We start from the raw sequence: 7657 nt of genomic DNA on the forward strand, positions 1-7657 counted from the left end.
AACTTCTTATCTTTTCAAAATTTGTTTCAACTAACTAACTAACTTTTTGTTTGTTTCTTATCTTTTTCAAAACTACCTAACTAACTCTCTCTCTTTCTAATTTTCGAAAATATCTTCCCCCTTTTTCAAAAATTTCTTTTTTATTATTTTAATTTTTATTTTCGAAAAAAAACTACTAACCTTTTTCAAAAACTATTTTCAAAAATCACTAACTCCTTTTCAAAAAAATTTATTTTCGAAATTTTCCCTCTCTCATCTTATTCTATTTATTTATTCATCTACTAACATCTCTCCCTCACCCACCAAAAATCCGAACCCTCTCTCTCTCTTTCTGAGTTCAGATTTTTCTCTTCTTCTTTTCTACTAACAATAAGGAACCTCTTTACTGTGACATAGAGGATTCCTCTTCTTTTCTTTTTCTCTTCTCTTTTTTATGAGCAGGGATAGAGAAAAAGTCATTCTTGTTGAAGCTGATCCAGAACCTGAAAGGACTCTGAAGAGAAAATTAAGAGAAGCTAAATTACAATAATCCAGAGACAACTTGATTGAAAATTTCGAACAAGTAAAGGAGATGGCAGCCGAACCCAACAACAATGCAAGGAGAATGCTTGGTGACTTTACTGCACCTAATTCCAATTTACATGGAAGAAGCATCTCCATTCCTGCCATTGGAGCAAACAACTTTGAGCTGAAACCTCAATTAGTTTCTCTGATGCAGCAGAACTGCAAGTTTCATGGACTTCCATCTGAAGATCTTTTTCAGTTCTTAACTGAATTCTTGCAGATATGTGATACTGTTAAGACTAATGGAGTAGATCCTGAAGTCTACAGGCTCATGCTTTTCCCTTTTGCTGTAAGAGACAGAGCTAGAGTGTGGTTGGACTCTGATGACAAGTCACCTTAGCCTATTTTAACTAGTCTTTTTCTTTTGTTTTCATTAGAATTATGCACTTTCTTGAGCTACAAGCAAGCTATACCACTAAGCTAAAATTGCTCAATCCTTCAATCCCTGTGGGATCGACCTCACTCCCGTGAGTTTTTATTACTTGATACGACCCGGTACACTTGCCGGTTTGATTTGTGTGTTTTGGGAGAGATTTATTTTTCCTCCAAAATACTCATCAGACTCTCAACCCAAAGACAGCCTGAACTCTTGGGATAAGCTGGTCACGGCTTTCTTAGCCAAGTTCTTTCCTCCTCAAAAGCTGAGCAAGCTTAGAGTGGATGTTCAAACCTTCAGACATAAAGAAGGTGAATCCCTCTATGAAGCTTGGGAAAGATACAAACAGTTGACCAAAAAGTGTCCTTCTGACATGCTTTCAGAATGGACCATCCTGGACATATTCTATGATGGTCTGTCTGAGTTATCTAAGATGTCATTGGATACCTCTGCATGTGGATCCATTCACCTAAAGAAAATGCCTGCAGAAGCTTAAGAACTCATTGACATGGTTGCAAATAACCAGTTCATGTACACTTCTGAAAGGAATCCTGTGAATAATGGGATGCCTATGAAGAAGGGAGTTCTTGAAATTGATACTCTGAATGCCATATTGGCTCAGAATAAAATATTGACTCAGCAAGTCAATATGATTTCTCAGAGTCTGAATGGAATGCAAGCTGCATCCAACAGTACTCAAGAGGCTTCTTATGCAGAAGAAGCTTATGATCCTGAAAACCCTGCAATAGCAGAGGTGAATTACTTAGGTGAACCTTATGGAAACACCTATAACTCATCATGGAGAAATCATCCAAATTTCTCATGGAAGGATCAAAAGCCTCAACAAGGCTTTAATAATGGTAGAAGGAACAGGTTTAACAATAATAAACCCTTTCCATCATCCACTCAGCAACAGACAGAGAATTCTGAGCAGAATCCATCTAGCTTAGCAAATCTAGTCTTTGATTTATCTAAGGCCACTGTGAGTTTCATGAATGAAACAAGGTCTTCCATTAGAAATTTGGAAGCACAAGTGGGCCAGCTGAGTAAAAGAATCACTGAAATCCCTCCTAGTACTCTCCCAAGCAATACAGAAGAGAATCCAAAAGGAGAGTGCAAGGCCATTGACATAAGCACCATGGCTGAACCCAAAGAAGGAGAGGAGGACGTGAATCCCAAGGAGGAAGACCTCCTGGGACGTCCAGTGACCAATAAGGAGCTTCCCTCTGAGGAACCAAAGGACTCCGAGGCTCATCTAGAGACCATAGAGATTCCATTGAACCTCCTTATGCCCTTCATGAGCTCTAATGAATATTCCTCTTCTGAAGAGAATGAGGATGTTACTGAAGAGCAAACAGCCAAGTTTTTTGGTGCAATCATGAAGCTGAATGCCAAATTATTTGGCATTGATACTTGGGAAGTTGAACCTCCCTTGTTCATCAATGAACTAAGTGATCTGGATCAACTGACATTGCCTCAGAAGAGACAGGATTCTGGAAAGTTCATAATACCTTGTACTATAGGCACCATGATTTTTAAGGCTCTGTGTGACCTTGGTTCAGGGATAAACCTCATGCCCCTCTCTGTAATAGAGAAACTGGGAATCTATGGGGTGCAAGCTGCTAAAATCTCATTATGAATCCATCATCCTCGGAAGACCTTTCCTGGCCACAGCAAGAGCTGTGATTGATGTTGACAGAGGTGAACTAGTCCTTCAATAGAATGAGGACTCCCTTGTGTTTAAAACTCAAGGATCTCCCTCTGCAACCATGAAGAGGAAGCATGCTAATTCTTATTTTTATTTAGTTATATGTCTTTATAGGTTCATGATCATGTGGAGTCACAAAATAAATATAAAAATTGAAAACGGAATCAAAAACAGCAGAAGAAAAATCACACCCTGGAGGAAGCATCTGCCTGGCGTTCAACGCCAGAACAGAGCATGGTTCTGGCGCTGAACGCCCAAAATGGGCAGCATCCTGGCGCTGAACGCCCAGAACAAGCATGGTTCTGGCGTCCAACGCCAAAAATGGCAACAAATGGGCGTTGAACGCCCAAAATGGGCACCAACCTGGCGCTGAACGCCCAGAGTTGTGTGCAAGGGCATTTTACTTGCCTAAATTGGTGCAGGGATGTAAATTCCTTGACACCTCAGGATCTGTAGACCCCACAGGATCATCTCAGGATCTGTGGACCCCACAGGATCCCCACCTACCTCATCATCTCTCTTTCCATTCATGATCATCTCTTCTGTTTTCCATTTACCACTCACATCCATACACCCACTACCTTCAAAATTCAACATCTCTCTCCCACCCAATCCCACCCATATGGCCAAATACACACATCCATCCATCTCCTCCATATCTTCTTCTTCTTCTTCTATTCTTTCTTCTTTTGCTCGAGGGCGAGTAACATTCTAAGTTTGGTGTGGTAAAAGCATAGCTTTTTTGTTTTTTCCATAACCATTGATGGCACCTAAGGCCAGAGAAACCTCTAGAAAGAGGAAAGGGAAGACAAAAGCTTCCATCAAGGGTCTATAGCTCAGTGGTAGAACATTTGACTGCAAATCAATAGATCCCTGAGATACCTCAGAAATTATATTGATGTGGTGACAATGCTTCTTGTTTTCTGAATGTATGCTTGAACAGTGCATATGTCTTTTGAAGTTGTTGTTTAAGAATGTTAAATATGTTGGCTCTTGAAAGAATGATGACTAGGAGACATGTTATTTGACAATCTGAAAAATCATAAAAATGATTCTTGAAGCAAGAAAAAGCAGCAAAGAACAAAGCTTGCAGAAAAAAAATAGGCAAAAAAAATAGAAAGAAAAAGAAAAAGCAAGCAGAAAAAGCTAAAAGCTCTTAAAACCAAGAGGCAAGAGCAAAAAAGCCAATAACCCTTAAAACCAAAAGGCAAGGGCAAATAAAAAGGATCCCAAGGCTTTGAGCATCAGTGGATAGGAGGGCCTAAAGGAATAAAATCCTGGTCGAAGCGGCTAAACCAAGCTGTCCCTAACCATGTGCTTGTGGCGTGTAGGTGTCAAGTGAAAACTTGAGACTGAGCGGTTAAATTCAAGGTCCAAAGCAAAAAAAGAGTGTGCTTAAGAACCCTGGACACCTCTAATTGGGGACTTTAGCAAAGCTGAGTCACAATCTGAAAAGGTTCACCCAATTATGTGTCTGTTGCATTTATGTATCCGGTGATAATACTGGAAAACGAAGTGCTTATGGGATTCTGACCTCCCTGTACTCAAAATGGATTTTCTGGAGCTACAGAACTCAAAATGGCGCGCTTCCAATTGCGTTGGAAATTATACATCCAGGGCTTTCCAGCAATATATAATAGTCCATACTTTGGCCAAGTTTAGATGACGCAAACTGGCGTTCAACGCCAGCTTTCTGCCCAATTCTGGCTTCCAGCGCCAGAAAAGGATCCAAAACCAGAGTTAAGCGCCAGAAATGGATCAAAACCTGGCGTTCAACTCCACAAATGGCCTCTGCACGTGGAAATTTAAAGCTCAGCCCAAGCACACACCAAGTGGGCCCCGGAAGTAGATTTATGCATCAATTACTTACTTCTGTAAACCCTAGTAGCTAGTTTATTATAAATAGGACCTTTTACTATTGTATTAGACATCTTTGGATTATATTTTGATCTATTGATCACGTTTTTGGGGCTGGCCATCTCGGCCATGCCTGGACCTTTCACTTATGTAATTTTAACGGTAGAGTTTCTACACTCCATAAATTAAGGTGTAGAGCTCTGCTGTTCCTCAAAGATTAATGCAAAGTACTACTGTTTTCTATTCAATTCATCTTATTTCGCTTCCAAGATATTCATTCGCACTTCAACCTGAATGTGATGAACGTGACAATCATCATCATTCCCTAAGAACGCGTGCCTGACAACCACTTCTGTTCTACCTTCGACTGAATGAGTATCTCTTAGATCTCTTAATCAGAATCTTCGTGGTGTAAGCTAGAATGATGGTGGCATTCAAGAGAATCCGGAAGGTCTAAACCTTGTCTGTGGTATTCCGAGTAGGATTCAATGATTGAATGAATGTGACGAGCTTCAAACTCGCGATTGCCGGGCGTAGTGACAGACGCAAAAGGATAGTAAATCCTATTCCAGCATGATCGAGAACCGACAGATGAATAGCCGTGCCGTGACAGGGTGCGTTGACCATTTTCACTGAGAGGATAGGATGAAACCATTGACAAGGGTGATGCCTCCAGACGATTAGCCGTGCCGTGATAGGGCATTTGGATCATTTTCCCGAGAGAAGACCGAAAGTAGCCATTGACAATGGTGACGTATCACATAAAGCCAGCCATGGAAAGGAGTAAGATTGATTGGATGAAGATAGCAGGAAAGCAGAGGTTCAGAGGAACGAAAGCATCTCTATTCGCTTATCTGAAATTCTCACCAATGATTTACATAAGTATTTCTATCCCTATTTTATTGTATTATTTTCGAAAACTCCATAACCATTTGATATCCGCCTGACTGAGATTTACAAGGTGACCATAGCTTGCTTCATACCAACAATCTCCGTGGGATTCGACCCTTACTCACGTAAGGTATTACTTGGACGACCCAGTGCACTTGCTGGTTAGTTGTGCGAAGTTGTGAACCATGGTATTGGCATCATGTGTTTGGCGCCATTACCAGGGAAAGAAAGAGCGATGAATTTTACATAATCAAAGTGTAATCACAATTTCTGCGCACCATGCACCAGCTCTGAGTACGAGCCATTTCCCTCTTACTCTTAAAGCCGCAGAGAGCTCTAAGCTGGCCATCTGTTTCAAGCAAACCATATTCAAGTGGGAAAATAAAGCTAAAGGTTAAGGATTGTACCCACTTGAAGCTTGTATTGGGTGGTAATGGCCTTGGGATAAGTGTTTCCAGTGGTTCTGTAAGTTCTACTCCCTTGTGCTTTGTGGTGAATTTCTTCACTTCCTTGCAGACTTCTTCAAATGCATCCATGTCCTGATCAAAGCTTTCTATGTCTTCCTCGTTACTTAAGTCATAAATGGGAGGTTGAGAGAAATCTACCTCCACATCATCTTCGTATTCACTTGGGGAAGATTCTTCGATCTCAGAGAATTCACTTGCTGATGCAAGTTCATTACTGGGAGAACTTGACTTTAGATTATCATCATCAAGGAAAGTTGCTTCTTGGATTAATCCATCTAGTTCTTCATAAAAGACTTACTTTGGGAGTTGTGCACTATCCTCCTTAGCATCAATTGTAATGTCCTTGACAGAATTTTCCACAATTCTAGATTCCCATGGAAGTTCAGCGTCTCCTAAGTCTTCAACCAACTCTTCTTCTTTTACAATGACAGCATCCTCTACTTGTTCCAGTACGAACTCATGCCCTGTTCTGTCCACTGGAGTTTCTAGTATCTTCTTCATGCTACGCTCTTCTTTAGATTGTCCACATGGGGCTGTGGGAGGTCCTTGAATGTTCTAACGTCTAGAAGATAATTGACTTACAGCTTGCTCCAGTTGATGAAGGGTTGTTTGAAGTTGATCTACTGTTTCCTTGAGGCAAACCTCTGATTCTCGGGGTGATGGAATTGGACATGGTACATGGGGAAGTGGTGGTGTTTGGGAGTAATAGGATTGGAATTGGGATAAATGAGGATCATATGGTGGTGAATGGTGAAAATGAGCTTGTGAGTGTGGTGGTTCGAAGTTACGTTGAGAGGATGGTCTATAAGCACAGGGTGGGGCTTGTTGGTAACTACAAGGTTGTCCACCATGTCTATTGGCTTGGTATGCATTGTAGAATGGTCTTTGTCCATGATATCGTGGAGGGTGTTGTTGCCTAAAGGGTTGATCAGATCCTCTTGGCTCCATCCATCTTTCATTGCTCTGACCTTGATGCATGTTCCTATTATAACTTTTACTCCTTTCAACAATATTAGAACCAAACTCAAAGCGAGGGAGGGTGAGGATTCATAGTAGCTAATAAAAGTAAAAGGAGAAAATAAAGACAAATAAACAAGTAAAAGAAAAATATTTACAATAACCAGTAATAAGGCACACGATTGCAGTTCCCCAGCAACGGCGCCATTTTGAAAGAACTGAAGATTGATGGTTTATAAGTTATAATAAACTCTCGTTGCAAGTATAGTCACTAAACCAAGCAATCAACCTTTCTTACAAACGTTTTGGTTGTCACAAGTAACAAACCCCTTAAAAATTGATAACCGAAGTATTTAAACCTCGGGTCGTCTTCTCAAGGAACTACAGGGAAGTATGTTCTTATTATTGGTTATGAAGATTGTAAATCGGGGTTTTGAAGATGAGGAACAAGTGATTTGAATTGCAATTAAAATAAGTAAAAGACTGTAAAATAAATAAATAACTGTAAAATAAACTTTTGGCAAGGTATGAGAAATTGGAAGTTCTATCCTAGTTATCCTTATCAATGATGATAAAAATTGAATCTTAATTCCACTTAGTTAGCCTTTACTTAAAGTAAAGAAAGGTCAAGTGACTAATTATGTTGATCTTCAAATCCTAGTTAATCCTTATGGAAAGATTGGGATTATTGAAGTTCAATTCAATTAGCAAAGATAACAATTATCAATCATGTTGAGTTTGATAACTCCTGAGTTACTGATTTCTTAACCAAGACAAAAGGGGAAAAGTAAATCTACTGGAATAAAAATGTCTTCAGATTGGAAACGACAGTAACCT

The sequence above is a fragment of the Arachis ipaensis genome, chromosome B09 (genome assembly GCF_000816755.2).
Source record: "Arachis ipaensis cultivar K30076 chromosome B09, Araip1.1, whole genome shotgun sequence".
In the NCBI taxonomy this organism is placed as follows: Eukaryota; Viridiplantae; Streptophyta; class Magnoliopsida; order Fabales; family Fabaceae; genus Arachis; species Arachis ipaensis.